Genomic DNA, 18,758 nt, shown 5'->3' with positions numbered 1-18,758 from the left:
GGTTTGCACAATGCAGTCCGAATTCAGTGACGAGAGTTCGATTCCTGGCCACGGCCAAAACTAGTGACGATTATATGAACTGGTCCTGGGCCTCCCCTAGGTCGACTCAGCCTCAAACGAGTACCTGGTGCGATGTGTAAACATCACCACTAGGGAGACAAAGGCGGTCGGACGTGGTGTTGGCCACCCACCCCCACGTGTGCTGTGCTGGCCTTCATAGGTGCTCGCTAACAGCATTTTCCCCAACAGTCTGTTAAGGCTATAAAGGGGATCTTTGTCTTTGCATCGGAGCATAAGGATGATGTCCACATTGGTTATTGATACGCTACCAATGCATGAGTCTATTACTGTGTATGTGTTGTGCCATACCAAGGCGCCGTATGCGGCCTTACCTGTCGCCACGATCACGGCTAACAAAAGTGGCTAGTGATATCTGAATTGGTCATGGGGATCCTCCTCTCGGTCTATTCCGCCTTAAACGAGGACATCTGTAAAAAAGAGCTTCATAGCTCATCCAATTCCACCAGGATAAATAAAGATTCTGATAAACACCAGCAGTGGGCTGATAAAGGGCTGTCAAATACCATTATTATTATAATTCCACATTCACACACTCAAAAACACGTACAACCAAACGCACACGCAAACAGAAGGAAATGTGCTAACTTGGCACAACCTTGAAAAAAATACACCTTCCGTAATACACGTGCAAAGACAAAGACGATATTTACACATCGCACCAGGTACACTATTGAGGCCGAGTCGACCTCAGGGAGGCCCAGGACCGATTAGAATAATCGTCACTGGTGTTGTGCCATGAGCGGGACTCGAACTCGGGTCGCCGGGTTTGTAGCGCGGTGCACTAACCATTACACTACCGCTCCCCACGAATACACGTACACACGCACGCGCGCACAAGGAGCAATAACTGCGCCTGAGCGAAAACACCTGAGCGTACCCACCCCCTTCTATATCCGCCACACCTCCAGGCAAAAGAAAAACACGCTGAACGTAGTGTCGCCTGTTTCTTCTCCCCCCCGGCCCACCCCCGATGAGAACACGGAGTTCACGCCCGGTGAACGCGCAGCTTGCAGGGGGGAGACGGCGGTGGTCGCGTGACAGCAAAAAAAATAAGCAGCAACAAAAACACGCACAAGAGAGAATAACGACCGCGCGCGTGGAGACGGAGCGATGAGACCGGTTCCCGTGCAGCAGTGAGACGCAGTTGTGGACCTCACAACGACGTCTTCGCATTGGGAGTGTACAAGAAAGCCTGGTGTGGGTTTGCGCAAAACGATGGTTGTACCGGACGTTACTTCACAATAACAAATAGGCAGATGTTAAAGGTGACGATTACATGAACCGGTCCTGGGCAGGTTCGCATAATCATGTATCATTAACACATTCATGCATTCCGCACCCCTGATTAGCATTATTGGCTACGTATGGTTCCAAAGAAGTTCAACATACAAGTGTAATTACGTATGACCGCAATGCCGTGCCGGGATATCTTGTAAACTAGATCTTCAAGAGTGCCCTTCCTGGATGAATGTTTAATAAATAAACAAAAAAAATCAAAATCAAAAAAGGACGTGCATTTGTCTAAGTGGGCTTGGGCAGGAAACATCGCGAGAAGGGTCGATGGCCAATGGGTGAGGCTTGGTGATGGAACGACAGCCAAAGGAGAAAGAAAGAGCGTTGGCTGAGAGGGGTGACCACCGTGGAGACGGAGCGATGAGATCAGTCCGTGTGCAGCAGCGAGATGGCCGGTAGCAGCACTGGACTGTGAGCGACGGCGATAGCTTGGGGTGGCCTTTATCTAGCAGTGGATAGGCAATGGCTGATGAACGTACAGTTCTTGAAATATTGTGGGCGGATATACGTGTCTCATATGTCAGGGGACTTCTTTGGGCTACCCATAACAATTTAACACGAATGAAAACAAACTGAACATTGCACTCACATAGCTCACAAAGCATAAAATATCCAAGGCAGCCAACTTGTTGATCGGCAAGTCCTCACGGCGCACAGAAAGGTCATTGGCTGGGCAGTCCCAGCTTCCGACTGTACCCTACGGCAGCCAAACTCTGGCAATTGCATTGTCTCATCCAAAATTGGATGACTATTTTTGGTTGGTGGTTTTATTTTGACCTTTCTTTTACACTGGTCTACACATTTTGTAAAATATTGTAGAGATATTTAAAAAAATGCTATTTAGATATCACTCGAAGGTGTAAATGCACACACTTTGGCCTTCATGGAAACGGTGGGGTTTTAAGCAGAGCCCGGTATTTTGAAGACACACTGTGCTGTGTACACGCCACATCAGTGGCAACGCGTGCGGTATGGAACAGAGCTCACAGTGACGAGGTCACGAGTTTACATTCCAGTCGGGGTCACTGACGACCACCAACAGCATCATCACTATCATCTTAATCGCAAATATCTTCAGAATCATTAGCTGCATTGTAGTTGTCATTATCATTATTAATGCATCAACAGCACTGCCACAAGCATCATCCTTCTCCTTAATTCGAGCATGGTCAACATTATCACCATCTTCATCATCTCGACCAGCATGGTCAGCACTGTCACCATGACTACCAGCATTGTGAGCATTAACACAAGTATCATCATATCTGCATTATTGTAGCCATGATCACTATCCCCAGCACCTCTAGCAGCAGCATGGCTGTCATCATCATCTCCTGCATCATCAGTAGCAACGTCGTCACATAGATCATCAACACTACTACATGCAGCAGTATCATCATATCAGACGCACTGTTGCCATCATCAACATCATCACCAGCATTGGCAATATCATCATCAGGCCTCCCAGATCGGTAAACAATCACCACTCGATGCAGATAATTCCACAGTGATTGCTGTATTAGGTGAGGACGCACCTGCCCTTGCCAGAACAATGTGGAATATCCATCACTGGTTCAGGACCAGAAAATCGAGTCGGGCATCCTAAGAGTATCAACCATCCTGCCCATCCCACCCATCTCCTGGTGTGATACCGTCGACACCATGGCCTTGAATGCTGTCGACCTAGTCACCTTTACAGCGGTGTTGGCAGCATGGTTAACCAAGAAAGCCCTTTAAATGGCAGTGGCATAAAAACCACACTGAACCAGTTAGTTCACTTACACAACGGCTGTTGACAACTCGTGAATCACTTAAAGCAAATTTACAGAATCAAATGGGTCTATTCTCTTCAATTAAATAATTAAATGTACGCACTGCAAACCCGCTGCACACGATGTCAATCAATGACTGGATTATGGCCTCATCACGCCGAGTCGGTCGTTGAGATTGTTTGACCATACCGCACCACGCTGGTCGGCGCAGGTTGGTGAAAATGCTCTCAATTTTAGGGGCGATTTAACGATAGATCCATTCGTTCGTTCATTCGTATCGATACAGTCCTTGCAACTCAAGAGTTCCTTCTCATAGCTCATGATACCTACACAGTTAGATGCAATGTGTTTTGGACCGACCAAACAGTATGCTGACGTTACACAACTGTACAAACCGAGGCAGAATAAAAACGCCGCAAAGGAGACGGTGAGAACGAGGTGGTAAAACAAACAACAGTAAAAAAAAAATTCATCAATAACATTGTGCCCTTAAAAATATATATGTAATAGGCAACGTTTTGGGCAATGGCCCTTCTTCACAGCAGAGGGGCCAGAGAAGTTATGTGCTGTGATGTGCTGTGAAGAGGGCAGTTGCCCGAAACGTCGTCTATTATATACCCATTATATATTTTAGGGCAATGTCATTGACGAACGTGTCGATTTTTGTATGTGCCATGTGTGCTTCTGCACCACTGCCAATGCGCCATCATGAAATAATTTGTTCAAATAAAGATTAGATTCTTGAAACCGATCGCAACTCCCTAAATATAAATAAATCACCGAATCGTCAGGGATGGGCCATTATCATCCTGTTGTACGTATTTATTTTTTAAAATTTATTTTGTCCTTAATATTTGTAAATTAAAATTGCCCAAAATTTCTACCAGTGCTGTCAGGGGATTGCATTTTAAAATGCATTATCAACTTAAACTAAATAAATTCTGAGTCTTCAGTCTCAATCAAGCACGGGTGCAGTGGTAACCTCTGTCCGCATTTCTGAGCCAGTGGAGATAATTCCACATTTTTATGGAAGAGACCAGTCCATCCATAGCACAACCTCTACTTTACTTCCACCTAAAGTGCGAATATTGTGCCGAGCTGACTCAACCGGGATATGAACTCACAAGCTTCTGATAGATATTAAGTCATGCACTCGAACTACAACCACCACCAGGCTAAATTGCTATTATTGCACAGGAATTACGCCATTCACACAGCAACGATCAAGGCACAAGTACTGGCCCTTTGTCAATGCACGAATTGACAAAGACCTCAGCACACCACCGCCGTTTCCAACGGTCCTACAATGGAATAAACCATCTCACTCCTGCACACGAACTGATCTCATTGCTCCATCTCCGCGGTGGTCATCCTCTCAGCCATGGTCTCTCCTTCGGGCATAATTCCATCACCTGTCTCATCCATCGGCCATCATCCCTTCCAGTGATGTCCTGCTCAAGCCCACTTAGGCAAAACCACGTCCTTGTTTTGTTGTTTAGTTAACACATTCCTGCGGAGGGAGCTGGTAGGAACGTTGGGTTGCTCGGTCAATGGCCAGGGTCAACGGCGGCGTGGTGTATTCCGCAAAAATAGCCGACTGTGAGGGTGGGCACCACGGGGTGACCAGCCACTTCCTACCCAGCCCCACCCCTCCCACCCCCCACCCCCCACCCAGCCCCACCCTCCCCACCCAGCCCCTCTCCACCCAGCCCCTCCCCACCCTCCCTACCCAGCCCCTCCCCACCCTCCCCACCCAACCCCTCCCTGCACGACGGACACAATAATCCCCTGTGGGCTGGTGTAACCAGGAGGTTCCTACCAGTATTAAATATTTATCCAGGAAGGCTCTCTTGGAACATATAGTTTACAAGATGTCTCGGTACTGTGGTCATAAGTACATGTGTAAGAATGACGCATGAATGACTCTTATTTGAAATGCACCTTGAACGTCTGGCCCTTGTTATTGTTAAGTAACATCCAATACAACATTGCATGATTTGTTTTTGACAAGTTCACAATCTGTCCTGTACACTGTAAAGATAATATGCTGTCTTGTGATCTATAACCTTTTTATTCATACTGTTGAATAAAGGTTATGTGTACACATTCACGGACAGACGCACTGGTTACATGTACAGTTGCAATAATACACATATATACTTACAAAAAGAATAACACACACACTCATGTACAATATCCGTAGACACATGCTATAAGACAAAGATACCCCGTATAGCCTTAAAAAATGTTTGAGGCAACCGCTGTTAGTGAGCACCTATGAAGGCCGGCACGGAACATGAAGTGTTGGATGTCCAGCACCATGCCTGGCAGCCTTTGTCTCCCAAGTAGAAATGTTTACACACATCACCAGGTACTCATTGGAGGCTGAGTAAACCAAGGGAAGGTCCAATATCGGTTCAGTTAATAGTCATTGGTGTTGGTGGCCTTGAGCGGGAATTGAACTCGGGTTGCCCGGTTTGTAGCCAAGTGCGTGAACAACAACACTACCGCTCCCCACATGCAAAAATACATACACACGTATACATATGGATGCTATGTTATACATAACAGACACCTCCTCGGCATTGGTATTATAATACAAACCCTTACACATATCCTCCTCATGTGATATGGTGTTTTTCTTACTTCGTTGCTGTACTTTGTTTTGTTTGTTTTTGATTGTGTCATTTTGGTGACTCAGCTCAATCTGGCAGATTCATCTCTCTTGAGTGCTCACCTGGTTTAACAAAGTAAACTTGAACTCGAAACGCTTATACACACATTAAGGTACAAAGAGGCGACACCCGTCAACAACAAAAAAAAACAAGACCCCCTTATAGCTTTAACAGACTGTTGGGACAAGTGCTGTTAGCGAGCACCTATGAAAGCCAGCACAGTGCATGAAGTGGTGAGTGGCCAGAACCATGCCTTAGTCTCCCCAGTGGTGATGTTTACACACCCCACCAGGTACGCATTTGAGGCTGAGTCGACCTAGGCGAGGCCCAGGACCGATTCAGATAATCGTCACTGGTGTTGACTGTGAGCGGGAATCGAATTCGGGTCCCCAGGTTCGAAGCGCAGAGCACTAACCGCTACACTCCCACACCTCCTAGAGCACGGTTGGCTATGTATAGTTCGAAATAAGTTCAACATACATACTCTACCGCTCCCCAACAACAAGAACAACCGCCATTCGCCACTACGTGGCGGTGACGTCACCATGGCGCTTGTGCCAGGCTATGTGCACGTTAGGCCGCGTGAAGTGTCGAACGCTCGCTGGCAGGAGGTCACGGGGGCAGATCCAGGTGCCACGGGTCGACGGACAGATGACTGGCCAATGCACTACTGTTCCAACTTGCTGTGCTTTAGCCACCCGGCGCTCCGCTCGTTGTTGTGAGCGTCGCTCCTCCGCCCTCCGTTGTTGTTTGAGGGCGACTGCCTCCAACTGCCCAGTCGCATCCTTCACGAGCCCCCTCCACAGAGGCCGATCTTGACACCGCTGGTACCAGTCATCAGCAAGTCCACTCAGCTCCACATCCTCTTGTACCACATTACTCCATCTCTTCCCTAGTCCGTGCCGTGCCTATTTAGCCCCCCGGCCGAACAAAACCTGTTTAGGCATGCGGTGGCTGGGCATGCAGGCTACATGACCCAGCCAATGTAGCCTTACCTGCCGGAGGAGCTCACTGATGTGACTTTGTCCAGATCGTCCAAGGATTCGTGAGCTCCTCACACAATCCAGCCTGGTTAAGCCCAGAATGGATCGTAGGCAGGCCAGCCTAAATGTTTATAACCGGCGAAGATGTTCCATTAGGGGGGGTCCACGTTTCGCAAGCGAAGAGAAGGGAGGGCATGGCCGAGAAGACCTGAAGCTTCGTGTGGAGTGACAGACCAGGTAGCTTCCACACAGCATTACGCAACCGATGATAAGATGCCACTCGACTGATTCAGAGTGAGACCTCTGCTGTCAAACCAGAGCCGGTCATGAGCACACTGCCCGGGTATGGGAAACTCTCCACTCCTGCCCCATCACCAATTGGGAGTTTTGGGGGTGGAGTGTCTGATGGTACAAAATACCCAGGCAGGTGCTCAGTTTTGGTGGGGCTGATGGTAAGGCCCCACCTCTTAGTGGCACGCTCCAGGTTCAGCAGCAGCACCTCCAACTCCTCTTCTGAGTGAGCAGCAATTACCAGATCATCGGCATACGTAACATTGTTGACCAATAGGGAGCCATCCCTTGACCGCACCCAGGCATCGATCAGCCTCCCATTGTATCTGTACCAGATGGAAATTCCTCTGGTACAGCCATCGAAGGCTTCACGAACTACGTGGTCGATATAGATGTTAAATAATGTGGGAGCCAGAGGACATCCCTGTCACACCCCAAGGTGAACAGGGAATGGCTCCGACTCCCAGCCACGTAGTTTTACCCGGGCCCACTTACCATCATGAAGCTCCTTAATGATCGTAAGCAGAGAGTCAGGGACTCCGAAAGCACGAAGAAGAACCCAGAGCCCAGACCTACTGATGGTATCATAGGCCTTGGCCAGTTCAATAAAGTAGAGTTGGAGGTCTTGTTGGAATTCCCTATATCTCTGCTGTAGCAGACGGACAGAAAATTTGGCATCTGTGCAGGACCACCCTTTCCTGAAACCATATTGGGGCTTGCTCCCCACACCTGTAAACACACACACAGGGGAAAGCACATACACACGAGGTGCATTGACGAGCACCCTTTACTATTCTGCCCAACACCAAACACCTGTATTAGGCGAACAGCTTGATGTGAATTTGAGGCTGAATAGTAAAGTGTATTCAAATGTGATTAAGTAAATTAGAACAGAGAGATGTATGTATAAGGGTGCCACAGTGGCAAGAAGTTAACTACCTCGTCTGATATACATGAGGTCATGGGTTCGACCCCGACCCTGACGCCTATATATGTGGAGTTTGCATGTTTTCCCTGTGGTGCCGTGGAATTTTCTCCGGGTCATCCGTTTTCCCTTCAAATTTAGAAACATGCGTTTAGAGCAGGGGTCGGCAACCAAAATAACAAGAAGAGCCATTTCTTTCCAATTCGGTACAAAATTCAGTATTTCAAGAGCCGCAATGCATCTGAGTACATACTGTACATACGTACATATCGTCAAGAAGCAGCCCGTAAAGAGCCGCATGCGGCTCCGGAGCCGTAGGTTTCCGACTCCTGGTTTAGAGTATTTGGCTACAATACTTTTCCACGTGATAAGACACTTCGTTGAGCTATCATTTGCGGCAAGGTCGCTTCTAAAAAAAACAGCGATACAACTTAGTGGGCCTTACCGAGTAAAATAAAAAGTTGTATAGTATGTTGAACTTCTTTCGCACTATACGTACCCAACCATGCTAATCAATGGTGCGGGGGAACGACAACAAACTAAACACAAAACGCAGATTTCAAGAAATTCGTTTTCTATTCAGAACGAAATGAGTTTTCAATTTAGAGAAGGTGCTATGAACAGCATAGCAGAGAACATAAATGGGAGCTGTGATGATGCATCCATTTCATTATTCATTAACGAAACATTGCAATTGACCAGTTTTTTTGCCGTAAGATTATTTAGGCCCTCTTAAAATTGCGGCTGTGCCTGCATCCTGCCTCCTGAAGACAGGAAACCCCCGAGAGGACCCATCATGGTTGACTATTATTACTGAAGGATCCACCGACACACCCAGTGCAATATGGACATACGCATTTTTCTGATAAATTCCTAACATACAATATAAGACACCTAGAAGAGAGAGATGCAAACAAGATAGAGGTGTAATTCGAAATGATAGCAAAAGATGCAGACAGGAGACCCATTTAGTAAGACAACAGAGAATTAGCCAAGAGATGCATAAGGATGTATGTGTTAGACATGAGCTGTATGCAAGGAGATGAGGAAGATACAGATGAGATATACATGTATAAAAGCAACAATATGAGATGATAGTGTAGGAGATGTACATATGACACAAGATGATAAACGATTGATATGCATTCCGAATGGTCACACCCAGGATGGAACACAGGGAGGCTATCCTGAATGTTTCAAGCTGTTGCAGGTCTTCCAGTAAGCAGGTTTCACTTTTTGTAAATATAGAAAGAGAGCGCATGATCGTTTTTGCAAAGCCCCAGAGCTTTGTGTCTAGCAACAGGCTTGTCGCTACGCACACAGCCAGTGCAAATATAATGCTGCTTTACTCATTTGGGGTGAAACTTCCACTGTTGTGGTCACACTGCCCAAGTATGGAAACCTGTCCATAACCACCCCATGACCACCCCCGTGACCCATGGAGAGTTGGGGTAGTGGGGTGTTTGATAACACAAAATGTACCCAGGCAGGTGGCAAGTTCCAGGGTGAGCAGCAATCTCTGAGTCCTTAGAGCGAGCAGAAAATATTAGATCGTTGACCAGTAGTGATCAACGCCTTAACTGCACCCGAGCATCGATTCGCCTGCCATGGCATCTGTATTAGATGGGGATTTCACAAGTACAGCCATGGAAAGCTTTTCAAGCTACGTGGTCGAAAAATATATGTGTGTGATGTGGCCAGAGGTTATTCTTGTCAAAGGTGAACGGAATGGCTCCGACTCCTAGCCATGTAGCTTTACCCAAGCGTGCCCACTATGGTTAAGTTTCCGAAGGCCGGTACCGCACACGAGGGGTGGTTGGCCAACACGACACCCGACTGCCTTTGTCTCCCTAGTGGCAATGTTTACACACCTGACCAGATACTCATTTGAGGTTGAATCGACCTAGGGGAGGTCCAGAACCGGTTCAGATATTTGTCACCGATCCGATGGTGGTCATGAGCGGGAATTCAACTCGGGTCGCTAGGTTCGTAACGCAGCGCGCTAACCGCTACCCTACCGCTCTCACATACACGTTCTACTTCAGCTGTTACCTGTTGTTGACTGTAATGGCGCAGCAAAATTATAATCTCATAAACACACATTATGGCACAAGGCTTAATACACATGCACACAAATAAAACTACACATCGTACACGCACGCCCTAACCACTCATAATACGCATAGCATACATTGTACACAAACAGTATAAATGCACGATCTCCCTCTCTGTGCCTGTGTTACTCTCTCTCTATGTATCTTGGTGATATCTGTCTGCTTATATGTCTGTCTATAGTTTTCTGGTTAGATTTTTTGTTGCTATTTCATTTATACCTGATGATGATTGCTTGTGTTGCAATCGAAACGTCGTATGCTATTATTTAATTTATTATTTTATCTTTATACGTGACTTTACCGAAAGAACCAAAAAGTATAAATGCACACAAGCCTACTCAGACACCTACACATACAGGTATACACAACGACCCTTGCATCGTCATACTTGCACACACTTGAATGCCTTCTCATTCACATGTAAAATCACACATGCTGCCCATACATACTTCTACACACATGTATACAGCCATTATGTCAATCCACCGCTGGACGAGGGTCTCCCCATGTGGGTGATTGGGGTTATTTGACTATACTTCAGCATGATGGTCAGTGCGGGTTGGTCAAGGTGGGGAGCATAGACGTGGGAGCATAGTAAAGTACAATAATGGATGTTGCTGCACTGCCGAGCACGCAGCCCCTTCACCTGCCTATGGCAACGTGGCACACACACACATATACAATACAACAACCGACGTCACCACAGCGCTTGTGCCAGTCTATGTGCACTTTAAGGGCACGTGAAGTGTCGAACGCCCGCTGGCAGGTCACGCGACAGACCCAGGTGCTATGGGTTGACTGAGACTGGCCAATGCACCACTTCCCTACTGTGCCAACTACATGTGTTTTAGGCACCCAGTTATCTGCTCATTGTTGAGCGTCGCTCCCTCTGCCATCCGTTGTTGCTGGAGGGCGTCTGCCTCCAACTGCCCAGTAGCATCCTTCACGAGCTTCCTCCACAGAGGCCAATCTTGACACCGCTGGTAACAGTTATTGGCAAGTCCACTCAGCTCCATATCCTGTCGTGCCACATCATTCCATCTCTTTTCTAGCTCGTGCCGTGCCTGTTTAGTCACCTCTATCCAGCCGAACAAAAGCTGTTTGGGAATGCAGTGGCTGGGTATGTGGGCTACATGACCCAGCCAACACAGCTTTGCCTGCCGGAGGAGCTCACCGATGTGACTGTGTCCATATCTTACGAGGATTTATGAGCTCCTCACATAATCAGCCTGGTAAAACCCAGGATGGATCATAGGCAGGCCAGCCTGAATGTTTCTAACACATGTTCCATTCGGGGGTCCACGTTTCGCAAGCATAGAGAGGGCATGATTGTGGCCCACAAGACCCGAAGCTTCGTGTGCAGCGACAGACCAGGTAGCTTCCACACAGCATTAGGCAGCTGATGATAAGATAATGCCGCTCAACTGATTTGGAGTAAGACCTCTGCTGCCAAACCAGAGCTGGTCATAAGCACACTGCCCAGGTATGAAAACCTCTCCACTCCACAACTACCCCACCAATGGGGTAGTTGGGGTAGTTGAGGGAGTGGAGTGGTTGATCACATAAAATACCCAGGCAGGTGCTTCGTTTTGGTGGGGCTGATGGTAAGGCCCCACATTGTAGTGGCACGCTCCAATATATAATACATATACAGTACTCCACAGACAGTGGTTACTTCATGAGATGTGACGTGTGGAATTTTCCTAAGATATTATTTTATTTATAAAGAGATCAGCACACAATTCCTCAACTAGCTTTAACATTCTGCTTCAATTAAACGTCATGGTACGGTCTTAACAAAACAAAAAAAAGCCCATTTTCCAATCCAACAGTCTAGATGGTCCTTTTTGCTCCCACTCTTCATTATGGCATCTTACGTCACTTTAATGCAGTTTTCTCCGATTTCAAATCTCTTTCCTTGGCAGTGTAAAAGAAAGCTACGCTCCCCCACAAATTACCTGGTGTCTTTTCTTGGATTTTCTGTTTGCACTTAGTCACATATTCACTTTAAGATGTTTTTTGTTCATGTTTTTGTTTTTTGTTTGTTGCGGTTGCACCCGATTCAAGAGCTGAATGGCTCACAGGGCTATACCTAATAAATGAACTTGAACTTGAAGATCCCACACCTCCGATTAGCACGGTCGCCTACGAAATAAGGTGAACATATATATTTAAGTGGAAACGGCTGTTGATACCAAATTAGCAGACCGTTTTAATTATATGTTTGCAGAGACGTGAAATGACTCAATGGTGGAATAATTATTCGGTAAAAAAAAAAGATCAGACAAAAATGGTTTCAAGGATTAGACCCATTCACATCTTGTTCCTACGATGCCAGTGAACGGAATGTGAATAGTTCAGAACATAATTCAACTAACCACATGGGCAACTACACCCTCGAAAAGCCAAACAAACGAGCGTCAAAAACATAAATTGTGCCAGGCTTTTATCGACAACGGAAAGGCATTTAATTCGGTGGAAACAAAATCAGTCGTACCATGCTCCCTCAAATGAAGGTCATTATATATCTTTTGCAAATAAAAAAAAGTCAACAAATAATTTACAAAGAACCGCTACATAGAACATAGTAATACAACATAGGATAGGAAGTTTCGATTTAAAGCTTTCGTGACTGCAGGGATTCATCTTCTTGGTTCTTTCGGTAAAGTCACGTAGAAGGGAAATAATAAAAATAAAACATAATAAAATAATTCTCACGACGTTTCGGCCACAACGCAAGCAGCCGTCCTCAGGTGAAGAAACAGGTCTGTCGAGAAGAGGACGGCTGCTTGCGTTGTGGCCGAAACGTCGTGAGAATGGTATTTAATAATGTTTTATTTAATTATTTTATTATTTACCTTCTACGTGACTTTACCGAAAGAACCAAGAAGATAGGATAGGAAGATTTGAGAGTGGCTTTCGAGAGCTCCCTCCAGTGGCAGACCTTCCGCCAGCTGTAGCGTGAGCAGGCAATTGCAGGGCTACCCCTCTAGCCCTTCTACATGCTACATACAACATGCGAGTCCACACACAAGTACCACGAGGACCGAATAAGACAAGGGGCTGGAGCGGTGGTGCAGTGGTTTTTCGTGACCTAACGCACTATGAACTCTGGCCCCAACCTGAGTTCGATTCCCCGGGCGCGGCTATCAAAGCTGTCAACCCACACGGCTTACCCCGTATTCTTGTACAGGGAAATTGAGTTTTCAGGTCCATACGACGTACTGCCGTTTCAATATGGGCAACAACAACAACCAAAATGTGTATTTGTGTGTTTCTCCCTTGTGATGTGACTTTGTAGGACGAACGTTGAGATGTATAAATGACACGGGGTGACCGATAAGGTTTGAATTGTTCTGTAATAAGGTAGGGGCACTGATGAGGGATTCACGGTGATGGGCTATCATCTCCCCCCTGACTAACGTGAAGGTAAAAAACAACCTGACGGCCGAAACGGCGTGGGCCTTCAACCAGCAGTGGACCGTGCAATAATAACAACAATTACTGTCATTGACACAGCAATGCACAAACACTACATTCTTACACGGCACGACTCTGTCTGCCGTATGCATGAAGACCATCAATTATGTACTTACACACACACACGCGTTAACCACCGCGAAAGCATTAAAGCGCAGATCACGGTTTTAAGCAGCGAAATAACTCAAGCGAAATAACCCGCACTTCATAAAAGACCATCAATGATGTACTTACACACGAACACCCTTAAACACAGAAGGAGAAATAACAAAAATTCACTTACACGTAGCGGCCGTACTTGCCTGGATTCCCCGCCGCAGCCCGGCGCTGGGCCCCTCGCCAAGGAGCTGCGGTGCGGGGTGGGGGGTCGTCACCCTTCAGCTACACCGCTGGTAACAAAACCAACCATGCAAACTTCTACCGCGTTTGTCATTTACAACGACAACAACGACAACACATTAAGACAAAAAGGAAAAACATCCGTCGGTGGGAAGCTACGGCGTTCCTTATGTACGGTGGTCATGTAACAAGCGGCCGGTCAATGTGTGAGAGCGACTCCTACTGACGATGGTGATGATGCCAGGGGGCTGTCACCCACCACGGCCACCCCAAAACCGTGTGGTCCCAACTCTCATCCACCGATATTACCTCGCTACCTGTGCCCCAACTTGTTCCGGCGCCTCTTACTCCCACTTGTATTATTAGATTATTGACTATTATTTTTTTTTATTTGATCAGCTAAGGCCCCATTGAGGTGTGTAGCTATTTTTTTTAGGAGCGACTTGGCCATAAATGATATCTCAATGAGGTGGCTTATCATGTGGAAATGTATAGCAGCCAAATGTTCCAAACGCGCGTTTCTAAACGTGGAGCGAAACTAAATTAAAGTATATATTTTTTCTACCAGGTAAGGCCAACTGATCTGTGTAGCTATTTTCAGAAGCGACCTGGCCACAGATTATAGCTCAACGAGGTAACTTATAATGTGGTCATTTATAGCGGCCAAATGCTCTAAACGCGCGTTTCTAAACGTGGGGGGAAGGACCGTATGACCACGGGGAGAACACAAACTCCAAACATACAAGCGTCAGAGGGTCGGGATCGAACCCACGACCTCCTGCATACCACGACTAAAATATTAAAGCAAATACTTGCATATGTACCGAACTCTTTCATGTTACACGTGCACTGTTTTTGACTCGCGCGTCTTTCGTTTACGACCGTTAAATGCCTCGTTTGTTAATTGTGCAATATTCCTGAAGGACTCTGTACTCGACCCCTGCAATGTGAACTTTTTAAAATTGTTTTATTGTTGCTGCTGTGCTCAGGCAATGCATCGCGGATCTCCTGTGTAAAATAGCCGGGAAGCTAAACGTTATCTATTATCAAAAATAACAATTATACGTAAACATTTTAAAGTTACAATTGTTTATTATCATCATTAAAAATGCCTCCAGATAGGATAGTTTCGCGAACTATGACCCCCACATCGAACAGAGGGGAGGGTCCTTGTCTATAACTATTTGCCCCAGTAAACGTGCCAACGTTGTTGGGCCAATTGTTGGACCCAACGTTGACTCAACGTTCCATGTTTACTGGGTGGCAGTTAACCGTCATGGATTTAAGCAAGCCTTACTCTCGCTGGTGAGACAGTGAATGTTGAAATCTGTCCCAGAGGTTTGCTTTTGTTGAACTCATGCGGCTGAAAATTATACACTTCCGGAATCCAAATGTAAAAAGTGTTTGTTTCCTTGCAAGCAATTTATAAAATGAGCTGGTTAGTCCAAATTATTTGATGATGCTGCTGCATTGGCAGCGGTGTACAAGCGTAAATCACATACCACTTTAAACACATTCGTCAATAACACTGCCTTGAAAAAAAGGCAACGTTTCGGGCAATGGCTATTGGTTTTATGAAGAAGGGCCATTGCACGAAACGTCGCATATTGCATATATTATTTCCCTTTTACGTCAGTATTATTGACGAATGTGATGCGTTGTTGGTTAGTCCACCAGCCTATGAAAAAGCTTTCCACGCAAATGTTTTCCAGCTGCATTTGTTTGAGCAGCAGTGGGGATGTTGGCCCATTGGGGGCTCAATGCAGACATTATTTTTTTAGGTGGGCATCCCCATCGCAATGTAAAAAGTCCGAGTGAGCTAACAGAAGATATATCCAAAATTGTTTTTTGGGTTATTTCGTGTAAATATAAGTGTGCCATTAAACCCACCACCACCCGAAACAGCCAATTAGTAAGGTTTTTCACGTAAATAATAAAACATGCCAATTCGTTACTAGTTCAGCAACTGGTGTATTTGAGAGTAAACTCACAACATTTACAATTTGAGTACGATGTTTCGCCGGTAATTACAACCAACATCATCAGACAACAGCCAGAATTGTGGGGAAAGCCTCCTGTTTCGATCTTAGATTATGACAAGAAACATTGTCATAATCTATATGACAAGAAACATAGATGTAGTAAGATATGAGTATTGTGGACAAACATCGAGATGTAGTGAGATGAGAGGAAAGAGATCAGAGAATAATTCACTTTTTAAATTTAATGATGCTCATGTTTATTCGGAGGTGATTTTGAACTGATGTTTTGCTGGTATGCTTCTAGATTTGAAGTGTTCGTGACTGCAAGGATCCATACTCTTTCGTTCTTTCGGTAAAGTCATGTAGGTGAAAAATAAGAGTAATAAAATACAAATGTAGTTATTTTAATTTGTATTTTTTTCACCTACGTGACTTTACCGAAAGAACCAAAGAGTATGATATGCTTCTGCCTAGCGCCACCACTATTTTTCAGAACAGTCTCGACCATATTCTCAGGTTTTTTTTCGGTAAAGTCACGTAGGTAAAACATTAAAAGTAATGAAAGTAAAATAAAACAAAACAAAAATAAAAATAAAATTCACGACGTTTCGGAGGCAACACAAGTCTCCGTCATCAGGTGGGACCGTCACAGCCAGATTAGCTGCATCAAGTGAAGCAAGGATTCAAGATGTAATCCCTTATAAGCAAGTTGAAGGGGGGGAGGAGAGGGGGGGGGGAGTTCATCAGAATGTGGTAGCCAATGAATGGAACGTATCGGGAGGGAGGGGGGTGGGAGGGGGAGGGAGCCAACAAAACATTTGGCGACGGCTTGGACGCGGCTGCTGCGCACGCCAACACAATGGGCAGAAAAGGGGGGAGGGGAGGTCTGATACACATGATAGAACAAAGGAACGAAAATGCCCATGTTTATACCAATGCAGGCTGAAAAATGAAGAGAGTACTGTTAAAAATAACTGGGGATGTTAACACTCGGTGAAGTAAATTAAAATAGTGCCTGTCAGATAAGATGGTCCAAAAAGTGTAATTAAGTCTTTTTTGCGTGGTTAATAACATCTTTCCAGTGATTACTGAGTTTGTACCCATCATCACGGTTGAAATTATGTCTGTGTTTGTATATTTGTATGGCTTCGTGTACAAACCTTTGATGGTAGCCAGGAGGCTTGCAGAGAACCTTGGTCTCGGAAAAGACAATATCATGAGAGCCCGCCGAGTTGTAGCAATGATCGGCAACGGCCGAAGAATCAGTTCTGCCGTGTTTCAGATCTGACTTGTGCTCGCGGACACGATCAGCAACATGACGTTTTGTTTCTCCAATGTAGCAATCACCACAAATGCAACTCAATTTGTAGACTCCAGGATACTGTAAGTCAGGAACGACATCCTTCACAGATGGAATCAGATCACGGATTTTATGCACTGTGCTGAATCGGACTTGGATCTTATGTTTGTTTAGAATTTTGGAGATCTTTTTGGTCACGCCTGCTATGTATGGTAACGTGATAGTTTTGGTCGGAGTTTCATGTGGTTGTTTCTGTGTGGTGGGAGAGACAGCTTGGCGGATAGTACGGTCAGAGTATCCGTTCATCCTGAGGGCCCGATGTACATGTCTTAATTCATCAGTCAGGTGGTGTTGGTCAGAAATGCCATGGGCTCTGTGGTATAGCGTTTTGATGAGAGAATTCTTTTGAGATGGGTGGTGGTGGGAATCCGGTTTCAGGTAGGAATCTGTGTGGGTGGCTTTCCTGTAGACAGAATGTCCCAAGGATCCGTCAAGCCTCCTCTTAAACAGAATATCCAAGAATGGTAGTTTACCGTCTTTCTCCACTTCCATGGTGAATCTGATAGATGGGTGTCTTTACCTACGTGACTTTACCGAAAAAAAACCTGAGAATATGAATCATTGCAGTCACGAAAGCTTCAAATCTAGTCTCGACCAGTTTCGACTTTCAGTTTCTTTAGCAGCGTGGCCTTAAAACCCCCAATGTTGGGCTGGTTTATATTATTTATTATCTGCATCTCATCAGTAGAGTGTAGCCTCGTAAATATGAGGGTTTTTTTTGCAAGAAAACTCGTGCAAGAAATGTAAGTCTGTAATGAGTCCCTCGCCCAATTTACCCTCCACTTTTCAGCCTGGCTACTGGGTCCTTCCATGCATGCTATATAGGTTTATCAGTAGTGTCCACTGACTCAGACGCAGAGGATTGTGAGAGTGTAAGCCCATCATTACTATCACTCCTCCCAGGTCAGTTAAATACGTATTGTCTTGTTGGAAGGCAACACAACAGTGTTTGTTTCATGGTTAGATTGATACCATTGCCATGGGAATGTGGAATTTCAACCATTGGCTACGGGGTACCCGACTGGAGATGAGCACCACCTGATTGCTCGTTTATATCGTAGCAAGTTAAATTGAGCCTAGTTGCATAAAAACTCCTTAGCATTAACGTTGCACATTTTACAGTAGTTTGTTATTTAAGAGGGAATCACTTGCACAGTGATTAGCGCACTGCATGACATTCGGTGTATCCCAAATGTAATACTGGTAGGAACCTCCTGGTTACACCAGCCCACAGGGGATTATTGTGTCCGTCCGTCGTGCAGGGAGGGGCTGGGTGGGGAGTGGAAGGTGGTTAGGGGCTGGGTGGGGAGGGTGGGGCTGGGTGGAGAGGGGAGGGTGGGGAGGGGCTGGGTGGGGAGGGTGGGGAGGGGCTGGGTGGGGAGGGTGGGGTTGGGTTGGGGGGTAGGAGGGGTGGGGCTGGGTGGGGAGGGGCTGGTCATCCCGTGGTGCCCTTATAAAACTCA

General features: G+C 46.0%; 1 protein-coding gene across 2 annotated transcripts in view; it reads right to left on the bottom strand.

The window, feature by feature from the left end:
* SLC35E2B (solute carrier family 35 member E2B) overlaps positions 1–14,196 on the bottom strand; it is a 30,185-nt gene extending 15,989 nt beyond the window's left edge. Inside the window, exon 1 of one of the 2 annotated variants that reach the window (XM_078595582.1) lies at positions 13,898–14,196. The gene's annotated coding sequence lies outside the window, so the exon portion shown is untranslated. The remainder of the gene's footprint in view (positions 1–13,897) is intronic. The other variant, XM_078595583.1, reaches the window with a different exon arrangement.
* Positions 14,197–18,758: the final 4,562 nt, after the last annotated feature.

This window comes from Lampetra planeri, chromosome 6, assembly GCF_965212315.1.
Source record: "Lampetra planeri chromosome 6, kcLamPlan1.2.h2, whole genome shotgun sequence".
Classification (NCBI taxonomy): domain Eukaryota; kingdom Metazoa; phylum Chordata; class Hyperoartia; order Petromyzontiformes; family Petromyzontidae; genus Lampetra; species Lampetra planeri.
The sequence above is the reverse complement of the archived record's forward strand: the minus strand, read 5'-3'. Positions and strand labels throughout refer to the sequence as shown.